Here is a 24,320-nt window from a genome sequence, read left to right as displayed (position 1 = left end):
CCTCACACACAAGCAGCCTCCTCTTTCCAGGATCGATAGTAATTTTTTAAAAAGAGAGTCTGCGGACTCAATGAATCAACCACTCCCAAGGGAAAGAGTTGCAGCTCCCGCGCGCAACATCCATTTGCAAAACAATTCATTCCCTCGCCGGGAACTCTCGGCAGATCCCCTCGCGGATCCGCAGGCACGCGCGGGGCGGGAGCAGGCGCGGGGACTGGAGGGGAGGTGGCCGACGCCAGCCCCCTCCCACCCACCATTGTCCCCGACTCCAGCCCCCGAGACCCCGCGGCGGTCGGGGCGGTCCGGGGCCCCGAGGACGGCGCCGCGGCTGCCGGGGCACGCGGCCCCCCGGGGGCTCCCTCAGCCGGGGGTTCCCACGGCGCGGCGCGCAGGGCCCCGCACCCCCGGTCCCCACCCGGGGGAGAGGGTGACGGTGACAAGTGCCAGCCCGGAGAATGGGGCGCGCGGCTAGACCCGCCCGAGGCCGGCGTCCCCCTCCCAGCCCGGCCCGGCCCCGCCACTCACCGATGGGGGCGCCGCCGCCCGCCGCGCTCGTCACCCCGGGTCCGCCGCCGCGCTCAGAGGCCCCGCGCGAGGCTCCACAGCCCGGGCCGCCGCCGCCGCCGCCGCCGCCGCTCCCCTCCCCCGGCTCGCCACAGCCGGAGCGCGCCGCCGCTGCGGTTCAGCCCGGGCGCCGCCAACAAACTAGTTTCTCAGGCCTTCCCGCCCCGCCTTCCCGGAGAGAAGCCAATCAGAAGCGGCGCCTCTGTGACGGATGGTCGGCCGAACCCGTAGTTCAGCCCGCAGGGGGAGAAGGGGGTGGGGCGCCCGGGCCGCTCCGGCACCGCGAGGGGGCGGGGCGGGGAGAGGAAAAAGACTTTGACCAGATTCTTAAAGGGACAGGCGCCCGCCCGCCCCCGCGGCCGAAGTTTAGGAACAAAAACCCGCCGGTGTTCTAGAGCTTTCCGAAGGAGAGAACTGTGTAGATTGCAAATGCCTCTTCTGTACCGGGTGCGCGGAACCACGCGTCTACTTGTGAAAGTGTTAGGGAAGCCCTTTTGTTTTATTCTGGGTTTGTTTCAATGTTTGGGGTTTTCTGCAGCCACTAAACCCTATTAAGTACTTGGAATATGTATTTTTCAGGGTTCTTCAGCTCTCCGATCCATACCATTTCTCACTAAGTTCTTTATGTAAGCCATTCTTCAAATATTCATTCATTCGTTCATTCATTTGTCCATTCGCTAATTCACTCCACAAACGTTTGATTGACGCCTGTGCCATATGCTAATATCCCAACGGGAGCAATGGCCAATAATTTCAACTTCTTGTCTTTTAGTTTTGCATTTCATTCCAGGACCTCAGGTTACTGTGTGCCCCGCTTCTTCATCGGTAACACGGCGGGCTTAGAGGACAAGAACTCCTACGACAAGGTTAAGTGTGCAATCAATGTCTTTTTTCTCTTCGACTGAAAATCGAAAATAAGATAGGTTACTTAAGGATACGAAAAGCCCCAGTAAAGTATAGAAAGTCCCAAGTGCTATGGGGCGGGGAGAATTCCCAGGAAGCAGAGGTCACACTGATAGGAGGTCTGAGGTTTATGGAGGGGTAGGGGAGCACCCAGAAGGTTTGGAAGAGGGGGTGGGATTTTGTCTGGTGGAAGCTGGGAAGGAGAACCCCTGCCTAAAGACCTGTCTGGACAAAAGAGACTTCAGGGCGCGAGGTGACAGCAGGGAAGACATCTGGGGGAAACTGTATGGTGCAGAGAGAGAGGACAGCAGAGGAAACCAGATCTGGATTTGAATCCTGCCTCTACCCTCAGGAGCTGGAGAGGGCTGGAGGCAGATTGCTCAGGCGGCGTGTCAGATTCTTCCTGGTGAAAGGAGGATTCTAGAACTTATGGCAGGGTTACTGTAAAGATTAAATAAGAGAGCATATGGGCCTGGCACCTAGGAAGTGCTCAATATAGGTTTATGTCTCTGGAGATCTGGAGAGAGTTAAGGCAGGAGGGTTCTGGTATTTAAGAGCAGTGTTGGCCAGAAGTAAGAAGTTGGCCAAGTGTGCTGTTAAGATGCCTCCAAGGGGAAAAGGAGGCATCAAAATAATTGGCCCATTAGGGAAATGACACAGATCACATTTGTAGTTTTAGCATCCCACCAATTTTCTAGAGCTAGAGTATTTATATAATTGTTGGTTGGATGAAACTCCGCATACAAAATGGATTCCTAGCAAGCTCATAACCATTGTTTATTATTCCATTCAGGTTCTCTGAGATTATAAGTGCCAAGCATCTAAAATCGAGTCTGCATTATCATTTCCCCCCTCCTCAACTCCACGGCTTAAATTAGGTACTGGAATATATTAAAATCAAATGCCGGCAGTGGAACAAATTCAGACCAAGAACACGTGTTGAGTTATTGAATTTAGATATGATTTGTGAGGAAAAGAGGAGATGAAGCTTGCTTTGCCATCTGTCTCAGTCTTCACTCTAGACCCAGGAGCATAACCACCATCACAGTCCCTACCCCCGTGTTGTAATGACCCGCTTATGACCTGTTAGTCAACCCCACTGCACAGGAAGCTCTGGGAGAGTGGGGATTATGACATACTGAATCCTTGCTTCCTCTCACGAGTTGTCTACACAGTTTTGAAATCCTATGAACAAATCTCCTATCAGTTAGAATTAGCTTTTGCTACATGTGACAGAAAACCTAAAATAACTATGAATTTTTAAAAGACAGAAGTTTGTTTCTTGCTCATGCAAAATAAATCTGAAGTTAAGTCATCCAGAACACGGCTGGTGACTCCACAGTTATCAAGCAGTAGAAATACCCCAACCTTAATGCTTCATTTTCCAGTTGCCTCATGGTCCAAGGTGGCTGCTGGAACTCCAGCCATAACATCCACATTTCAGGGGCAGGAAGGGATAGAGCAGAAGAGCAGATGTGTTCCTCCTAACCATGTTAGCTCCATTTAAGCAGAGTGTACTGCCTCTCTAAACAGAGTCAGGGCTCTTTTACCAAGAAAGAAAAGAGGGAATAGGTTCTTCATGTCAATGGACAGTTCAGCCGACACCTTTTTCTTTTGCTCCTATTGCTGTCATCTGTCCAGTCTTCTGGTGGCTCAGAATCTAAAGTCTTAGAAATTCTGAGATACAACACAGAATGAAATGCAAACTTGTTAATAGATGATTGAACTCTTGGTTCTTCTGCCCTTGGGATGTTCCTTTTTCAGTTTCCTCTGCTGAACTCCCCCTCACTTCCCAAATGACCCCGTATTGGAGTCACCTCCAGAAGTTAAGACCTCTTCTCTACATGCATTCACACTCCAGGCGATTTCATATAGGACCCTGCCTTATGTTTGTTTAAACTCTGGCAAATTCCAAATTCATACTCCCACCCCAACTTCTCTATAACTCCTGACCCACAGGTACAGCTGCTTATTCCATGTCTCAGCTTGGATGTCTAGGAGCACCTCACCCTAACATGCCCCCACTGAGCTCCTGCTACACTACCCTGCAAAACATACCCTGCTCCTCCTGTCAATTTCCAGTGTTATGGCTGGAATGGCCCTTGTGGCTCTTATGATCGCAAGATACCCTTCAGCCACAACCATCAGGAAACTTTGAAAATGTAAATGTATTACTTGCAGAACATGGATCTTACATAGCACCTTTGGGGCCACATAGCGAGTTTCCAGGTAGAGAAAGAGAGTGCAAGCAAACATATGCCTGCAGCTCTGTGTTTATTGGGATTTAGGATGGGGGGGGGACGGCTAGGGTTTCATGGGCTCACTTTTTATTGGTAAATTCCAAACATAAAAGCTGGAATTTAAAGAGCAGGAAGAGAAAAAAGAAGTGGCCCAAATGGTCAGTTACTGAAACCAACCAAGATCTCCAAAACAAAGGAGCTTCAGTGTTGGGGGGGAGGGGGCGGCGGTGGGGAGGGGCAGCGCTGGGGGAGCGGGGTGGCCTGGCTCATATCTCCAGCTGGGATGTGGCTGCGGGTGTATTTATTCCGGATAGCCATCTTTGAAGTGGATGCCCCTGCCTTCGAAGCGGAAAAAAGAGAAAACCTGTCAGGGCTGACTCTACAGCAACTCAATCTTTTGCTCCTATAAAAAGTCTAGGTAAGACGCTCCCTTACCTACCTACAGTCCTTGACCAGTTTGAGCCAGCCAGTCACATCACATTCACGGCTGCCAGCAGGCTGCTCCAAACTACTGTCATCTCTTCCCTGGGTCATCAGAGCCTCTGTCTGGCTCATGTCTCTCCTTCTCCTCTGGCCACCCAGAGTCCGTTCTCAACACAGCAGCCAGAGGGAGCTTAAGGACAGAATGTGCTGTGGCTGTCCTCCCCTCGCAATCCTCGGATCTCAGAGTGAAGGCCGGACCCCTTATGTTGTCCTGACCTGATCTGGCCCGGACCACCTCTCCCACATCATCTCCCACCTCTCTGTCCTCCCTTGCTCTGCTCTGGAACCCCTGACCCCATTGCCAGGCCTCAGTCAGACAAGCCAAACCCATTCCCACTGCAGGGCCCCTGCCTTTGCTGGCTCTACCGGGAAAGCTCTCCCCAACCCGATGGTCACACAGTTCACCCCCCTGCTTCTTTAAGTTTCTGTTCAGATTAGTTACCTGACCACACAGGCCTACCTGACCATCTCTATAACATCCCCATATTCCCCACCCTGGGGATCCCTGGCCTTACTCCCTAGTACTTACTTCTAATGGAAATCTTATTTATATATTTATATATTGGGGAAGGTAGGGGAAAAGCAGGAAATAGCCCCAACATCTAGAAGCTGACCCTGCAGGTAGAGTTAGGCCTTGGCGTTCTCCCATTGAACACAAAGAATTTCACAGAACATTGGCATCAGACAAGGCCACTCTTGGGTCAAAACAAAAGCAAGACCACTCCATAATCATGTCTCAACACAGCAAGTAATAAGCATGTCGCAAGTCACAAAATACCAACCATCCACCTTTTCTAGTTACTATGAGTGCTGTTTATTAATTACAGCTTGGACCTTGATCTGGTCTCCTTTTTTTCAGATACGATGTATGGGGATTCCCTATCCTAATATACTCAACTCTGCTTTCTCCAGCACCCAATCTAGAGCAAAACCCTACTTCCTTGGGCCCTTCCCCAAACCACCTGCCCAATGCCTAAATCCTATGGAGGTTCTTCTAACACCCCTGTACCATGGTGAGTGGTCTGTGCCCTTATGACAAATGATGAACCCAGCTTGGTGTCTCCAGGTGTTCCCGGTTGGCAATACAAACCCACACACAGTGACGGTACACATACACACACCTGTACATTTTATCTGGCCTGGCGATTAGCTGTCTGCTTTCCCAGAGTGGAAGTTCCAGGCGGGCAGGGACCCTGGCTAGCCATTCCATTTAGAGACCTAGAACGGTGTCTGGCATGTGGTAGGCTCACAATGAATATTATTCCATGAACTCGGGGTGAATTCCCAGTACCTTCGGGTGCAGTGTCGGTCACCATTCAGCCGGTGGTTTCTGATCTCACAGTTGGATCTTCAATTTTGGGTCCAGCTCCCTAAAGACGGAACTCCTGGTCTGACGGGGCTGCCCAGGGCAGGGCTGTGGCAAGAGATGGCTCTGTCAGCTTCGGCCCCCAAGGGAGGGGCCGGGTGTCAGTGATTGCCCTTCTCAGGGAGCAGCTGGGATCAAGGTCACTAATGAGTCACTGCTTCGGCTCTGGGTGCACAAGGGAGCAGGGCAGGGCTGGGTCTGGCCAGGACGGAGGCTGCGGAGGGTGGAGGGTGTCCTGCCTTCACCTGGTGGGGAACTCTATGAGGAAGAAGTCCTTCTGAGCTGGCTGCTCCTTCCAGCCCAAGTGGTGGTGGCCGCCCTTTAGTGGTCCCCATGAAGCCCCTTCCCCAAAATGTGCTCTCCGAGTTCAATCAGAAAGTCCAACATTTAGACGCTTACTTGCTATCAAAAGCATCGTTGTGCTTCTGTGCCTTACAGGGCATACTGGCGCTATGGGAAGGCCAAGGGGTGGCCGTGGCCGTCTGTGGGTCGGGGGCTCCCACAGACACACCACGGAGGAGACTTTGAGGTCCGGGGCCCAGCTTGTGATGGCAGCCGCAGCGGAGGAGGGGACAGAACAGTGGGAGTGAGCCGCAGGAAGGAAGATAAGAGAACATCACAGAACAAACGCCTCCTTTTAGAAATGTGGGCTGTGGCCTGTCCCACTCCCTTCCTTCCCAGAAACCAGAAGGCAAAACACAGTATGGAACAATGGTTAATAAACAACCCTTGAAACGCAAAGCCGTGGGTATCGTGGGCTATCTTGGGCTATCTTTGGAGCCCCAAGTGAGAAAAAATCAGAAAGTACGCTTGTAAAAGCATGCATGTAGATGAAGACACTGTGTGAGGACATTCAGAAAAGGGACCCAGTGGTTTCCCCCGCAGGCGGCGGTGGGGAGAGGACAGGTGGTGGGGCCCGTGAGGGACAGACGTGGAGACGGTGCTGGATAGTTGGACGGTTTGATTTTTTTTTTTTTAAAGATTTTATTTATTTATTTGACAGAGAGAGAGATCACAAGTAGGCAGAGAGGCAGGCAGAGAGACGGGGGAGGCTGGTTCCCTGTTGAGCAGAGAGCCCGATGCGGGGCTCGATCCCACGACCCTGAGATCATGACCTGAGCCAAAGGCAGAAGCTTAACCCATGGAGTCACCCGGGTGCCCCGGAACGGTTTGATTTCTGAACTGTGCCATCTATTGCTTCACCAAAAAAGAATTTAAAAGCAAAGTCAGAAGCTTAAAAAATGAAATCCCATGCAGATTAGGGTGGGAAAAAGGGAAGGTTAAAGGAGGTTTGAACTCCATGTGGCCTGGAGTTTTAAAACATATAATCAGGTTTTCTCTGTATAATTAAAAATCATGCAACCTTTAATAAAGGAAGGGAGTCGGGGAGGGAGGAGAGAATGGCATTCGGAGCCAGCCAGGACTACCTGGGTTTGCTTTCTGCCTCTGCCACTTTTTGTGTGACCATGACCAGGTTATTCTGCTCTCTGAGCCTCAGTTTCTCCATCGGTAAAATAGGAATGATAATAAAAGTAATATATAGTTTCTACTTTATAGGATTCTTGAGAAGGTTAAAATAAGAAAAAACAACTTGTATAGAGCTCTTGGCCCAGAGTCTTGGACCAAATAAACCCCAAAGATATTAGCAGCAGCAGCAGCTACAACTAGATGTCTGGAGGGGCGCCTGGGGGGCTCAGTTGGTTAAGCGACTGCCTTCAGCTCAGGTCATGATCCTGGAGTCCAGGGATCAAGTCCTGCGTCAGGCTCCCTGCTAGGCAGGGAATCTGCTTCTCCCTCTGACCTTCCCCCTTCTTTCTCTCTCTCTCACATTCTCTCTCTCTCTCAAATACATAAATAAAATCTTTGAAAACAAAAACAAAACAAAAACAACTACGTGTCTGCAAAGTGCCAGGGAATGTCCCTGAGTTACTTAGCGTAAGTGTTCAATTAATTATAGTCATTATTTGGGAATATCATCCTAACTTTGGAGGTGGGCTTTGATAACTCTCTAGCTGGGGTGGGGGGGACAGGAGTCATGTACCTCTCGCTTGCCACCCCTGAAAATCTGTCCCACCCAGTTGGTTGTGGTAGTGGGGGGTGGCCTCCAGCCCCGAGGCTTTCTCCCTGGCATCCATGAAAGCTGTGAGGAAGGAGAAATATAGCCAGGACAGGACTGCAGGATGCCTGGACCTGGCTCCAGAAGAACTTCTCCAGGGAAAACGACAGTGTGCGCCTGCAATTCTGTAGCGTGCTCAAATGGGTCCATGCATAGCCGAGTAGGCATGACACCTAGGAGTTGTTTAAAGGCCAGAGGCTTTGTTCATGGATGGGTTGATTTCAAAATGTTTATCAAATGCTCAGCATGTTCTAGGCACAATGCTGGGAGATGAGCAGTTCCCGAGGGAGACAGGGCTCAGAGGTGAATAAATTATCATCTTATCCTTTAAAAGAAAACAAATCATGCCCAATGAGGCAGAAGATTCTTGAACTGCAAAATAAGACTAAGAATGTTGTAGAGATTCGGATATAATGTGGTGACAGCGCGGGGAAAGATGAGTTTGGGAGGCGTTTGCGCTGGGCCCTGCTGGGTGAGTCAAGTTTAACAGGGGCAGAGAAAGCATTCCAAGGCGAAAACAAAGAACTGGCATGGGGGGAAATCGCAGGGATAGCTTCCAGAAAAGAAGTCCTCCCCAAGGAGGACCATGGGGATCTGGGGGCATGGGGAGTGGGTGTTGCTGGGAGAGGTGAGAAGACTAAAAGGAAAAGAAATGACTGGTTCCTGGTTGTTGTCCTGCTACAGACCCTACCCAGGTCTATCCCATAATAGGCCTTCCCATCACATAAAGAACCACTTGAGCAGAGAAACTGTTAATGTTTATTCACACAAAAGGTTACAACACAGCAATGAGGTATCTTTATGTGTTAACATGGACACATCTTGAAAACAGCGGTGTTGAGTGAGAAAACCAACTTGTAAATGGATACAAAGAGTCCCATCGCATTTATGTACATTATAAAATCTTACAAAGCAATGCTCTGAACCACATGCTGTTTGCAGATCGTTGTTTATGTTGTATGCCTGTAAAAACACAATGTATGCATACATACAGGATATGCTGCAGTGTAACAAAATACTTGGGGAGCCTCCGTGATCTGGAGGGAAAATTTAGGTTGTCAAAGCTACCTCAAAGGTATGTGAAAAGCAGGGAGGGCTCGACAACAATAGAAGGGATTTTACAAGTTATTGATAAAAGGGTCAATCCTCCAGGAACAGCCTCAAAATACATGATGGAAAAACCCAAGGGCTCTGAAAGGAGAAACAGAGAAATCGGCTGTCTTGGTTAGGGACCTCAACACTCCCCTCTCTGATAGAGCAACCTACTAGGACTACCAAACACGACGTCGGCAAAGATGGAGAAGATTGGACAGCACAATGCACCAACAGGCTCTCATTCACATTCATGAAACACTCCATCTGACAACAGAGTAGATATTCTCTTTCAGGTGCCCATGAGACATTCACTAGCGCCGATAATATCTTGGACCGTGAAAGAAACGTCAACTAAAAAGAGACACTGAAATCGCACAGAGTGTGTTCTCTGACCATAATGGAAGCAAAGTAGAAATCAATAGCAGAAAGACAAATAAAATCGCTAAACATGTAGGAATTAAACAACACACTTTTAAATAATCCACGGGTCAAGAGGGAAGTCTCAAAAGAAATTTTATAAAAACAACACAACACATCACAACACAATCAACCTCAACAAGACATCTGCTAAGCCGATACAGTGTTAAAAGCCACAGAAGTTCAATGCCCTGTAAAACCTGTTGTAAACAGAGAAACCAAGGTCTTCGCAAGATGCCGTTCGGCATACATAAAAGAGGACTGATTGGTGCTGCGCCAGCGAGAAAGTGACCCAAATTTTCTCCCTTATAGAAGAAAAGCAGGAAACTTACACGCACAGCTGGCCAACAACGTTCCCTACACCCCGTTCTTCCAACATAATTTCTTCCTGACTTTCCTCCACAGTTGGCAGGCTGTCTGAGCACGATGTCTCAGATGTACACCTGAGTTTGGAAGCATTTCTCTGTGTTTTCTTTTTTCCTTTTTTAGATGCAGGACGTGGTTGAAAACCATATGCCACTGAAGCTGTTCATCACTTGGATGAGAGTGGGTCATGGGCAATGAATCATGTACACTTCTGCTATTGAAAAAGACACAGAACTGAATGTCCACAAAAGGACAACATATCCCAGCATGAGGGACGCAGTGAGAGCAGAGGAGAGAGGGGGAGATTCGTAGCACTATCTGCTGACGTTGGACATGAGAAAGAGTCTCAAGTTAATAACCCAAGTTCCTCCCTGAACAGACCAAGAGAAGAAGAGGAGAAAAAATCCACAGTAAGGAGGAGGAGGGAAGGAATACAGACAAGAGAAGAAACCAGTGCAATAGAAAATAGGGAAACTCTCTCTCTGTCAAATAAATAAATAAAATCTTAAAAAAAAAATCTGGTCCTTGGAACAAAATGAAAAAAAAAAAATTGATAAGCCGCTAGTAAGATTCACGAACAAAAAGGGAGAAGATGAAAACTACTAATAGCAAGAATGAAACAGGGGACATCACCACAGATTCTATTGATCCTTTAACATATAAGAGAGTAAAAAACTCATTTTTTTAAGTAACAAAGATCAGTGTGGCATGTTCCAGAAATAATTGAAGGAAGGAAATAGTAATCACAGAATTACAGTGCTTTTTTGAGGCTCCAGAATGATAATTTTTTAAAAAAAAAATCACAGAATCCGTGCTTATAGGGTACAGACCTGGAGTGTCCTGTGAACACAAATTAAAAAACATTTTTTTTAAAGATTTTATTTATTTATTTGACAGACAGAGATCACAAGTAGGCAGAGAGGCAGGCAGAGAGAGAGAGGTGGGCGGGGGGAAGCAAGCTTCCCGCTGAGCAGAGAGCCTGATGTGGGGCTCGATCCCAGGACCCTGGGATCATGACCCGAGCCGAAGGCAGAGGCTTTAACCCACTGAGCCACCCAGGTGCCTCTAAAAAACATTTTTAAAAAGATACTATTTTTGAGTAATATCTACACCTAATGTGGGACTTGAACTTGATACCCTGAGGTCAAGAGTCACATGCACCTCTGACTGACCCAGCCAGGCACCCTTACAAATTTTAATTAAAAAAAAAAAAAAAGGTTTTATTTATTTATTTATTTTAGAGAGAGAGCAGAGGGAGAGGGAGAATCTTTTTTTTTTTTAAGATTTTATTTATTTATTTGACAGACAGAGATCACAAGTAGGCAGAGAGGAAGGCAGAGAGAGAGGAGGAAGCAGGCTCCCCGCTGAGCAGAGAGCCCGATGCGGGACTCGATCCCAGGACACTGGGATCATGACCTGAGCTGAAGGCAGAGGCTTTAACCCGCTGAGCCACCCAGGCGCCCAAGAGGGAGAATCTTAAACAGACTCCCAGTTGAGCATGGAGCCTGATGTAGGGCTTGATCCTAAGACCCTGAGATTAGGACCTGAGCTGAAACCAAGACTTGGACACCTAACTGACCGAGCCACCCAGGCGCCCCTACAAGTTCTAATCTTTAATATTAAACAACTTCAAAATAAAAACAAATCTGAATATGGCGGTGCCATATAATACAAGGCATTGGTTAGCTGCATTCAAACTGCTTTCCATGGGGCACCTGGGTGACTCAGTCAGTTGGGCGTCTGCCTTCAGCTCAGGTCATGATCCCGGGTCTGGGATTGAGCCCCTTTTTGGGCTTCCTGCTCAGCGGGGAGTCTGCTTCTCTCCCTCCCTCCGCTGCCTCCCCGCTTATGCATGCACGGTCTCTAACAAGTCAATAAAATCTTTAAAAAAAAAAAAAAAAACCCTGCATTCCAGTCTCTGGTTCTTTTGTAACATACAATAGAGTAACAAAATCTTTCTCTTTCTTAAAATTAAGGGGACTGTAGATGTTTCACTACAAAGATAATAAGGGTATACTCTGGGCAATTATGCAGTGGTAAATTTGACAACTTAAGACAAAATGGACCATTTTCTCAAACACCACAGACTACCAAACACAACGAAGATGAAATAGACAATCTGACTCATCCTATAACCATGAGAGAAACTGAATTAATTATTTTAAAACTCCCAGAAAAAAATCTCCGGGCTCAGATAGTTTCACTGGAGAATTCTACCAAACATTTAAAGAAGAATTAATGCCAATTCCACATAATTTCTTCAGAAAATAGAAGAGAGGGGACCACCTCCCAATTTAATTTATGGGATTATTATTATTAGCCTGATGCCAAAAGCAGTACAAAACAAATAAGGACACTGCAGACCAATATCTCTCATGAACTCAGAAAAAAACTCTCCAACAAAATATTAGCAACATATACAAAGAACTAATTACACACCATGACCAAGTGGGATTTATTCCAGGTATGCAAGGTTTGTTTGACATTCAAAAATCAAACAGCGAAATTTACCATATGAACAAGCTAATAAAACAAAAATCATATTATGATATCAATTGATACATAAAAAGTATTTGACAAAATCGAACACCTATTCATAATTATTTGGAATCAAGGAGAATCACTACAACTTGACAAAGAGCACCTACAAAAATCCTACACTTCACATTAAACTTAATGGTGAAAGACTACTTTTCCTCTTAAGCTGGGAAAGAGGCAAAGATGTCTGTTCTCATCACTCTTACTCAGCACAGTACTGGAAGGTCTAGCCATTGCACACATGTAAGAAAAAATAAATTGAAGGTATACGGATTAAGGAGAAAGAAATAAAACTAGCTTTATCTATGGGTGACATGATTGTTTACATAGAAAATTCCAAAGAATCCACACAAAAGCCCTCCAAGACAAATAAATATATTTTACAAGGTTACAGGATACAAGATCAATACAGAATAATCAATTGTATATCTATACAATAACAATGAACATGCAAAAAGGGAAAATAGAAGCACGATGTCATTCATAGCCCCTCTAGTGAAGATGAACTAGCTGCCTTCTACACGTAACAAAACAGGTACTGGGTCTGCATGTTGAAAACTGCAAAATGCTGATGAAAGATATCAAAGAAGAACTATGAAAATGGAGAGATATATTATGTTTTTAGATTGTAAGACTCAATGTAGTGAAGATGTCATTTCTCTCCATATTGATGGATAGGTTTAATACAATTCTTATCAACGCACCAGCAAGGTTTTTAAAGACATTAACAAGCTTAGACTAAAATTCATATGGAAAGTCAAAGGAAGTGGATAGCCAAGACAATTTTGAAGGAGAAGGATACAAAAACTCAGTCTACCTGAGTAGACTACCTGAAAGTCTACCTTTCAAAACTTATGTAGCTACAGTATTCAAGACTGTGTGTTGAGGCTCCTGGGTGGCTCAGTCAGTTAGGTGTCTGCCTTGGGCTCGGATCCTGATTCCAGGGTCCTGGGATGGAGCCCCGCGTCAGGCTCTGAGGAGCCTGCTTCTCCCTCTCCTCCCTGCTCGTGTTCTCTCTCGCTATCTCTGTCGCTATCTCCATCTCTCTCAAATAAATACATAAAATCTTAAAAAAGAAAAGACTAAAAAAAGGCACAGGGATAGACTTACAGATTGTAGGGAATTTAGATATAGACTCACCCAAGTATGATCAACTGTTTTTTTTTTTTTAAGATTTTATTTATTTATTTGACAGAGAGAGATCACAAGTAGGCAGAGAGGCAGGCAGAGAGAGATAGGCGGGAGCAGACTCCCCGCTGAGCAGAAAGCCCGATGTGGGGTTCAATTCCAGGACCCTGGGATCATGACCTGAGCCAAAGGCAGAGGCTTTAAACCACTGAGCCACCCAGGCGCCCCTCAATCGTTTTTTGACAGAGCTGTAAAAACAATTCAATGAAGGGAGGACAGACAGGCTTTTTAACAAATGGTGTTGGAGCAATTGGACGTCCATAGGCACAAAAAAAAAAAAAAAAAAAGGAGAGAGAATCTCAATCTTTTTTTTTTTTTTTAAAGATTTATTTATTTATTTATTTGACAGAGAGAAATCACAAGTAGGCAGAGAGGCAGGCAGAGAGAGAGGAGGAAGCAGGCTCCCTGCTGAGCAGAAAGCCCGACGTGGGGCTCGAACCCAGGACCTGGGATCATGACCCGAGCCGAAGGCAGCGGCTCAACCCACTGAGCCACCCAGGCGCCCCGAGAATCTCAATCTTAATCTCACACCTTTTATAAACGTTAGCTCAAAATGCATTATAGATTTAAATGTAAGCATAAACCTGTAATCTTTTATTTTTTAAGATTTTACATATTTATTTAATTTATTTTTTAAGATTTTATTTTATTTATTTATTTTTTATTTTTTTTTAAAGATTTTATTTATTTATTTGACAGATAGAGATCACAGGCAGGCAGAGAGGCAGGCAGAGAGAGAGAGAGAGAGAGGAGGAAGCAGGCTCCCCGCTGAGCAGAGAGCCTGATACGGGGCTTGATCCCAGGACCCTGGGATCATGACCTGAGCCGAAGGCAGAGGCTTTAACCCACTGAGCCACCCAGGCGCCCCAAGATTTTATTTTTTAAGTCATCTCTACACCCAACATGAGGCTCAAACTCATGATCCTGAGATCAAGAGTCACATGCACCAACCAAAGGCTCCACCTTTGGAGCCTGTAATGTTTTTTTTTGAAAACCTGTAATGTTTTTTTTTGAAAAAATAGGCAAAAATCTGCAAAATTTAGGGCGATGCAAAGTGTTCTTAGCCTTGACACTTTCAAGCAGGATCCATGAAAGGAAAAAGTGACAAATTGGGTTTCATCAAAACCAAAAGCTTTGGTTCTGTGAAAGTCCATATGAAGAGAATGCGAAGACAAGTTGTGCACAGGGGACAACGTACTTGCAAACCCACATCCAACAAAGTACTAGTTTCTGGAATATATAAAGACGTCTCCACACTTAGCAGTCAAAGCAATGGCAAATAATCCAATTAGAAAACATGCAAAAGGGGCACCTGGGTGGCTCAGTTGGTTCAGTGGCTGCCTTCGGCTCAGGTCATGATCTCAGGGTCCTGGGATCAAGCCCCACATTGGGCTCCCTGTTCAGCAGAGAGCCTGCTTCCCTCTCTCCCTCACTATCTGCTGCTCTGCTAACTGCTCTGCTAACTCTCTCTCTCTCTGTCAAATAAATAAATAAAATCTTAAAAAAGAAAACATGCAAAAGACATGAATATTGGATTTTATGGAAGAGTATGAGATGACAAACAGGCATATGGAAAGATGTTCAACATTATTAGCCATCAGGGAAATGTAAATTAAAACCACAGTGAACTCCTGAAATTTAACATAATGTCATACGTCCACTATATCTCCAAAAATAATTTTAAAAAAGCCCACCCCCCAGTGAGCTATTACTACCCACCTATCAGAATGGCTAAAATCAAAAATAGGGTTAACACCAAATGCTGGTGAGGAAATAAAGAAACTAAAACAATCATACATTCGCTCGTGAGCTTGTGCAATGGTATCCCCACTCTGGAAAAGAGTTTGGCGTTTTTTTATAAAATTGAATATGCACTTATATAACCCAGCAATTGAGCACTTAGCCCAGCGAAATGAGAACTGATGTTCTTACAAAAACCTATATGCAGGGGCGCCTGGGTGGCTCAGTGGGTTAAGCCTCTGCTTTTGGCTCAGGTCATGGTCTCAGGGTCCTGAGATGGAGCCCTGCTTCCCTTCCTCTCTCTCTGCCTGCCTCTCTGCCTCCTTGTGATCTCTGTCTGTCAAATAAATAAATAAAAAACAAAACAAAGCAAAACAAAACAAAAAACCTATATGCAAATGTTCATAGCCATTTCATTTGTCATAGCCCCAAACTGAAAGTCACGCAGATGTCGTTCGGCAGACGAGTGGTTAGACAAACCGTGCATTATGAACAGATACCACAGACGGTACTCAGCAGTGAAAAGGAGCAAACTGTTGGTTCGTGAAACAACTTAGATGAGTAGCCAGGGATGACTTCTTCTTCTTCTTCTTTTTTTTTTTTTTTAAGATTCTCTTTTCTTTCTTAAAGATTTTTTTTTTTAAATTTTATTTATTTATTTATTTTACAGAGAGATAGAGAGAGCCAGAGGACACAAGCGGAGGGAATGGCAGAGGGAGAGGGAGAAGCAGGCTCCCTGCTGAGCAGGGAGCCCAATGAGGGACCCGATCCCAGGACCCTGGGATTATGACCTGAGTCAAAGACAGACGCCTAACCATCTGAGCCACCCAGGTGTCCTCTTTTTTTTTTTTTTTTTTTTTTTTGAGAGAGAGAGGGGGTTGGGGAGCAGAGGGAGAGAATCTTAAGCGGGATCCCCGCCCAGCACAGAGCCTGGTGTGAGGCTGATCTCACAACCCTGAGATCATGACCTGAGCTGAAACCAAGAGTTAGAGGCTTAACTGACTAAGCCACCCAGGTGCCCACGATTTTATTTTTTTTGAAAGTAATCTCTGTGGGGTGCCTAGGTAACTCAGTGGATTGGGCTTTTGTCTTTGGCTCAGGTCGTAGTCTTGGGGTCCTGTGATCAAGCCCCATATCAGGCTCTCTGCACAGCGTGGAGCCTGCTTCCCCCCTCTCTCTGCCTGCCTCTCTGCCTACTTGTGATCTCTGTCCGTCGAATAAATAAAGAAAAATCTTAAAAAAAAAAAAGTTATCTCTGCACCCAACATGGGGCTCGAACTTATAACCCCAAGATCAAGAGCTTTATGTCCCACTAACTGAGTCAGCCAGGCGCACTGCTAGGGACTTAGGCCGAGTAAAGAAAAGCCAATTCCTAAAGGTCGCACACTGTATGAAAAATGTTATTCATATAACACTTTTGAAATGAAAAAAATTTAGAAATGGAGGACATAGTCGTGATTTTTAAGGATGAGAAATGGGGAAGGGGAAGGGGTGCCAGAGGAGTGTGGGTCTGACTGTAAAAGGGCAGTGTGAAGGATTCCAGTGGTTTAGGGACTGAGTGTTGAGTAGCTTGACTGTGCTCATCAAAACCGGAACCCACACCAGTGCTAAAACTGTATAGCCTAACACACACACACACACACACACACACGCAAGTACAAGTTGAACTGGGGAAATCTGAAAAAGACTGATAAGTTATACCAAAGTCAATATCCCGGTTATGGTCTTATACCATAGTTTTGAGAATGTTAGCGTTGGAGAAAATTGGGCAAAGTAATAAAGAAGCTCTCTGTATTATTTCTTACAACTGTATGGGCATCTACAATTATCTCAGATCAACTTCAGTTTGAAGGGTCTTTAAAGTTACTGACCCTCTTACTACACCCCTCCCCCCATTAAAAGGATCCAAGTCGAAATGATTTTAGGGAACATATCATTTTCCATGCTATTTAAAGTGTTTCAGCATATATGATGAGATGGAAAACCACCCAATTCATTTTGACTCAGAGGATGTGAATAAATACTAAAGCTCCGTGTGGAAGCCCCATGTATAAAAGAGGTTTTAAAACACAAAGCGTCTTTGGTTTGGAGAATGGAGAGAGTGAGAGTGGCGTGACCTACTGGCTCTCACTACCCTCCCCCACCGCCTCCTCCCGCCCCCAGCTACACTTAGGGCCTCCATGGAAACGAAGGGCCGTGCAGCTCACTGTTGGAAAATCACTGCCTTGCAAACCCCTAATTATTGAAAATCATAGCTGTGAAAATCCCAAACAAAACACTAGCAAACTGAATTCAATTGAAAACAATTATCTGCTATCACAAGGAAGTAGCGTTTATCTCGGGAGGGTTAAAATGGCATAAAAATAGAAAATACATTAATATGATACAGCATATCGCTAAAATCAGCACGAATTCACGTGCTGAGTTTAAGAGGTTAAAAAAAAAAGAAATTCGGTAAAATTAATACTTCTCGTTAAAAAAAAAAAAAGTTGCTAATCATAGAAGGAAATTTCCTTAACCGGATAGACTATCAGGTAGGAAGCCTCAACTTTTGGAGTGTATGTGGGTAGAGGCTCCCGGTAGGGAGACCAAGTGACTTGCAACAGGGTAGTCCGGGCTTGAGACAGTTCACGGATAGGGCATCTGACTTTGGCTGGAGCAATGAAGGTAAGAAAGAAATCTGAAGTGACTCCAAGGTTCAGAGAGTGAATCAAGGAGCAATGTCAGACTCAGAAATGGAGCAGAAGAGAAGGAGCAGTTTTGGGGAGCAGCATATAAAATCCCTATTTCTTTCTGTACTTCCGTAACTCCACAGAAGGGGGCGGGAAGTGTGAGGGAAACGCTGCCTCCCTCAAGGGCATCTGTTGCTTTCTTCCTGACTCAAGGTCTTCTAACACTCCAGGGAAAGAATTTTTTTTTATCATAAGCAAAACTTTGATTAATCACATTATTCTCTAATAACTGCTAGAGATTAGGAATATGGATTCCTAAGTCCAATATGGAGTCTAAACCACTGGAAAAATCCCATGTAGAGAGTGTGGTCTTGTGTTGCTTCTCAAACAGCTTTGCCACTCTTGGCTGCCCCATCAGCAGACCGGAGTAAGTTCCATCAATAATTAGTGTTGTGATTGTCATTACCACCCTCCTCCCAGGAGTTAACAGTAATGAGAGAGTATCCAGCTTTGGGCAAAAGGAGCTTTCAAATGAAAAAGACAGAAGAAGACAGAAAGAAAAGCCCTCTTTCATTAGTCATGGAGAACACTGAGAGCTAAATATTCCAGGAAAATTTGAGGGAGTTTGGGAGGGGGAGGGTTCCAGTGGGACAGATGACAATGGACAGAAGGGCACTGATTCTTTTTTTTTTTTAAGATCTTATTTATTTATTTGACAGAGAGATCACAGGTAGGCAGAGAGGCAGGCAGAGAGAGAGGAGGAAGCAGGCTCCCCTGCCGAGCAGAGAGCCCGATGTGGGGCTCGATCCCAGGACCCTGAGATCATGACCTGAGCCGAAGGCAGAGGCTTTAACCCACTGAGCCACCCAGGCGCCCCAAGGGCACTGATTCTTAATCAGTTGCTCCTAGTCTTGGCAAGTAGAGTGTAACACCGCGTGGGAACCTTGGAAAAATCAAGTTTCCACGGAGCACGAGAAATGCCAGAAAATTTTCCCTTGCTTGAGTTTTGTTTGGACGCAGGTGGCAGATTTCGAGTGGGACTGGTGAGCAGAGAAACCGGAGTGGGAGGTGGGGGAGGATGTGTCTCCAAGGAACCGTGCCTTGTTCTCTGATATTAAAAAAAGAGGGGATAAAGAATGACAGAAGGGGTCCTCAAAGAACCTTAAAAAATATGTATTGGCATTTTTGCAGATATTTCTTGTTCTTTCCAAGGGCTTTAATTTCTGACGGGTCTCATTTAATCAACACCCTGTGAAACTCAGAAGGTGTCCTAATCTGCAGGCCCACGCTGGGAGTTCTGGAAGGCCACAGAAGACTTCAGAAGGGCACGAGTGTTCCTCATTTGAGAGAACGCACCGCCCCAAAACACACATTGAAATGCGCCCACGAGCCATGCTGACTGTAATTCATACCAAACCAAGGACGAGCTGACTACAGTTCCAATTGATTAGCTGACTAGTGTTATGTTTTATGGACGTTTAAATATGTATTTATATTGATTTTTTTTTTTTAATATTTAGAGTCCATGTGTTTCTTCTGGTTTGTAACATCCCAGTAGGTCCCTTAAAAGCTTGTCAGCTTTAGTCACTGAAACCAAAGTGCCCTGTGGGTTAAAGGCCCTGGAGTCCAACAAGCCAACCAAGACAGGCTTCTGAAGTCCCAAAGAACGTTCTGGCCGAGCGTGAGAAGTGTGCAATGTATGGGAGCAACACCACACTGAGAAGACTTATTTTCTTTTTTTAAAGATTTTATTTATGTATTTGAGAGAGAGAGCATGAGTCGGTGGGGGGTGGTGGGTAGTGGGAGAAGGAGAGGTAGACTCTCGGCTGAGCAGGGACCCCAACTTGGGGCTTGATCCCAGGACCCCGGGATCATGACCTGAGCTGAAGGCAGATGCTTAACCAACCGAGCCACCCAGGTGCCCAGAGAAGACTTATTTTAGACAAACAAAATGGGGCAGTTGACAAAGCGAGTGAAGGGTGGGAGGCAAGGTCCCGGGGCTCTGGGTATGAGGGTGGGTGATGGTACTCAAGTAGCTTCCAGCCCCCCCGCCCCAAGGAAGTTCTCCCAGATTCGTTGGAAGCCTTCTTTTCCTCAAAGTGAGCAAAAGTCTTCTCCCCTTTGACTTTGAAGTTGGAGAGCAGATTTGATTACCACCAAGTCGACATCGAAGGAAAGGGGAACCCGAGACTTTGAGTCTCCAGATCCACATTTTACAAGAGTTTGTAAAATCTCTTAACTCTTCCATTGGATTGCGGCTTCTACCTGCATGGTATCCATTTCCACTCACGGAACGCGCCTGGCTTTTCCCCAGGAGGCCTTCAGAAGCAGTCTCGTGGCATTATTTCTACCATTAATTAGTGTTCTTTGGATGGATGGGACAGGTCTTAACCACCTTTGTGATCATACCTCCCAGGGAGAGACACTAAAGTAGACAGGATCTATACCTGGAGGGGGAGAAGTGAACAACATGAACAAAGTGAAAAGGAAATGGAAAGTCACAGCTCCAGAGCCTTGAGTATTTCTGTTTTGTTTTGTTTTGTTTTGCCTTTTAAAGTAATCATCCTTGAGGTGTTTATCATACATCCATGGGCTTCAGAGCCAGACAGTGTTGGATGATTTTGATGCTGTCATAAATGGCATGTAAGATTTCATTTTTTGTCAGTGTGTTGCTCCTATCTAGAAATACAACTGATTTTTTTTTTTAAGATTTTATTTATTTATTTGACAGAGAGCAAGAGATCACAAGTAGGCAGAGAGGAAGGCCGAGAGAGAGGAAGGGAAGCAGGCTCCCTGCTGAGCAGAGAGCCCGATTCCCGGCTCAATCCCAGGATCCTGGGATCATGACCTGAGCCGAAGGCAGAGGCTTTAACCCACTGAGCCACCCAGGTGCCCCCAAACTGATTTTTAAACTGAACTTTTTCTCATGGTTCCCAATAAATTAATTTATTAATTCTAATGGTTAGTGTACAGATTCTTTTGCATTTGTAAGCATTCAATTGTATTCTCCATGAATAATAACAGCTTTATTTCTTCCTTTCCAATCCTTGTAGCTCCTTTTTCCTTCTCTTCCTTTCCTGAACTCCCTTTGACTCCAGGTACATTGTTAATAGAAATGGTGTTCATAGGCAACTTTGTTTTCTTTCCAACTTGAGGGGAAAGCATTTGAAATTTCATATTTAAATGTACTGTTTGGTGTAGGTTTTGTACATATTCTGGATCAGATCCCTCCTATGTACCATCTGGATTCTTTCTCTCAGATGTCCTGTTCTAACTGTTGCTGCTAGAAGCATCTTTTCATGGACTCTGACCACCACCACCACCACACACGCCTCGACAGCGTCTCCCTTTGTGTTCTGCTCTGTGATTCTTCTTCCCCCATGCCCGGGGGGCTTCCTGCTGATGCTGAAGGGGCAGACATCATGGGTCCCCGCTGGATGCAACCTCCAGGGCCAAGCTTTGACCGTGGACATGAGAGCCAGCGGATCAAATGTTCCCCCTTTCTCCCCTCCTGGACAGACTTTGGGGAGGAACGGATGGTCCCACAGGACAGTACACATTAAGGCGACGGCCAGCTGGCACTGGACCCTCCCTAATGGCTCTCCCCCCTTCCCTGTGTCACTCCCTCTTCCCCTCCTCCCAATCCCCCCCACCCCACCCCGGAAAAACCCTTCAGCTCCTTGGGATTGCCTCAGGTTTGGCTGTCTGGGAGGTTCAGACCGAGATAGTTGAGAACAGGTGTGACCCCTGAAAGCAGAAAGAATTTCAGAGCTACGGGGAGAGGGGAAAGCCAGGCATTTATTGCTGCAGTGGCTGGGGGACTTGGGTGCTAGGGGACAGTGATAAGTCCACCACTGTGGATGGCACTGGCTATTGGTAATGGCATGAGGGGCCTTAAAAAAGTAACTCAGGGTGGCCGGTTGTCAACTGTAGGCACGCTCTGAAGGTGACAAAGTGAGAGATGTAGCCTCCTCTAACTGCAACAGATGCTTCGGAAAATCACTTCTGTCAAATTTCGTTTGTGTCTCTGGGGCACGCGAGGTTGCTATGTTTTCTTGATGAATTGATGCTCTTACTGGAAGGAAATGTCCTGCTTGATCTCCTGTAACATTCTGTCTCTTGAAGTTCCCTTGGCCTGTTATGTTTAGGGTCACACCAGCTGGCTTATGCTTTGCTTGTGTATTATAGGTGTCTCCTCAACCTTCTTTCAACTTCTCTTCCTCTTGATGTTTATGGAGTGTTTTTTGTAAAGAACATATCGGTAGGTCTTGCTTTTTCATTGAATCTGCAGATCTCTGTTTTTTTAAGTGAGCTTTTTAAAGATTTGGTTTTAGGTAAGCATTTAGGCACAGGTGTTTTTTTTTGGCAAAGGTTTTTTTTTTTTTTTAAAGATTTTATTTATTTATTTGACAGAGATCACAAGTAGGCAGAGAGGCAGGCTGGGGTGGGGGGAGCAGGCTCCCTGCTGAGCAGAGAGCCGATGTGGGGCTCAATCCCAGGACCTTGGGATCATGACCTGAGCCAAAGGTAGAGGCTTAACCCACTAAGCCACCCAGGTGACCCTTGGCAAAAGTTTTTAAAGATTGATTTTGTTTTGGGGCATCTGGTTGGCTCAGTTGGTTAAGGATCTGAGTTAGGTTCAGGCCATGATCTCAGTGTGCTAGGATCAAGCCCCATGCCAGGGTATAGAGTCCGCTTCTCCCTCTCTCTCTCTCTGCCTCTGCCCTTGCTCCTGCTCTCTCTCTCTCTTGCCAATAAATAAATAAAATCTTCTAAAAAATTGGTTTTGTCTTATTCTTCTATTATGTAAAAAGTATAAATATATGCATTTATATTTATATTTCCTCCCTCCTTATACAAAATGTAACATACTCTAAGCACGGTTCTGTGCTTTGCTTTTTCCTCCCCTGTTAACAATGTATCATGGAGATAGACTTAGCCATCTGTAGGTGCACTTTCGTGTTTCTGCAAAGTTGCCGAGCTTTGCTTTGTTTTGAGGTCCCAATGTTTATTCAACCCATTCCTACTGATGACGTTTGGGTCCTGTCTCTCACTATTACAAATACAGTTGCAAAAACGTGAAAGACTATACCAAGAAACTGCTAGAACTGATAAATTCAGGGAAGTTGTCGGTTATAAAATCCAGCATATAGAAATCTGTTACATTTTGACACTCCAATCACGAAGCAGCAGGAAGGGAAATTAAGGAATCATTCTCATTTACAATTGCGTACAAGATGATACCTAGGAATCGACCTAAACTAAGAGGTGAAAGTCCTGTACTCCGAAAACTATAGAACTCTGATGAAAGAAATTGAAGATGACACAAACAAATGGAAAGACATTCCATGCTATACATTGGAAGAGCAAATATTGCCAAAATGTCCAGACCACCCAAACCAATCTACACATTTAATACAATCTTTATCCAAACACCAACAGCTTTTTCCACAGAACTAGAAACAAACAGTCCTAAAATTTGTATGGAACCCCAAAAGGCCCTGAATAGCTAAAGCAATTTTGAAAAAGAAAAGCAAAGCTGGACTTCAAGCTGTATTACAAAGCTGTAGTCATCAGGACAGTGTGTTACTGGCACAAGGACAGACCCACAGGCCAAAAGAACAGAAGAGAAAACTCAGAAATAAATGCACTATTATGGTATAATCTTTGACAAGACAGGAAAGAATGTCCAATGGGAAAATACAGTCTCTTCAACAAATGGTGTTGGGAAAACTACACAGCAGCAGGCAGAAGAAAGAAACTGGACCACTTTCTTACACCACACACAAAAATAAATTAAAAATGGATTAAAGACCTAAATGTGAGAACTGAAACCATAGTTTCTCCAGAAGAGAACACAGGCAGTAACTTCTTTGACATTGGCCGTAGCAACTTCCTTCTAATTATTTCTCCTGAGGCAAGGGAAACAAAAGCAAACAAAACAAAACAAAACAAAACAAACCCCAAAAAACAAAAACAAAAAAAACTATTGGGACTTCATCAAAATAAAAAACTTCTGCACAGTAAGGAAACAATCAACAAAACTAAAAGGCAACCTACTGAATAGGAGAAGATATTTGCACATGACATTTCCAGTAAAGGGTTAGTATTCAAAATAAATAAAGAACTGATACAACTTATCACCCCCAAAATGAATAATTCAGTTAAAAATGGGCAGAAGACAGGAATAGACATTTTTTTCAAAGAAGACATCCAGATGGCCGACGGACACATGGAAAGATGCTCAACATCACTTATCATCAGGGAAATACAGATCAAAACAACAATGGCCTCTCACTCACACCTGTCAGAATGGCTAAAATCAACAACACGAGAAAAACAGGTGTTGGCGAGGATGCACAGAAAGGGGAATACTCCTGCACTGTTGGTGGGAATGCAGACTGGTGCAGCCACTGTGGAAAACTGTATGGAGCTTCCTCAAAATTTTAAAAATAGAACTACCTTATGATACAGCAATTGGACTACTAGGTATTTATCCAAAGAATACAAAAATACCAATTTAAGGGGCTACATGCACCCTGATGTTTATAGCAGGATTATCGACAACAGCCAAATTATAGAAACAGCCTAAGTGCCCACCAATTGATGAATGGATAAAGATGCAGTGTGTG

At 45.2% G+C, this 24,320-nt stretch overlaps 1 protein-coding gene across 3 annotated transcripts in view; it reads right to left on the bottom strand.

Annotated features, from left to right (window-relative positions):
- KLHL25 (kelch like family member 25) overlaps window positions 1-24,320 on the bottom strand; it is a 93,623-nt gene that overhangs the window by 33,684 nt on the left and 35,619 nt on the right. The window contains exon 1 of one of the 3 annotated variants that reach the window (XM_047737873.1): window positions 526-666. The exons of the other annotated variants lie outside the window; for them this stretch is intronic. The gene's annotated coding sequence lies outside the window, so the exon portion shown is untranslated. Of the gene's footprint in view, window positions 1-525; window positions 667-24,320 lie in introns of those variants that run through there. 3 annotated transcript variants of the gene reach the window in all.

The sequence above is a fragment of the Lutra lutra genome, chromosome 7 (genome assembly GCF_902655055.1).
Source record: "Lutra lutra chromosome 7, mLutLut1.2, whole genome shotgun sequence".
NCBI lineage: Eukaryota > Metazoa > Chordata > Mammalia > Carnivora > Mustelidae > Lutra > Lutra lutra.
The sequence above is the reverse complement of the archived record's forward strand: the minus strand, read 5'-3'. Positions and strand labels throughout refer to the sequence as shown.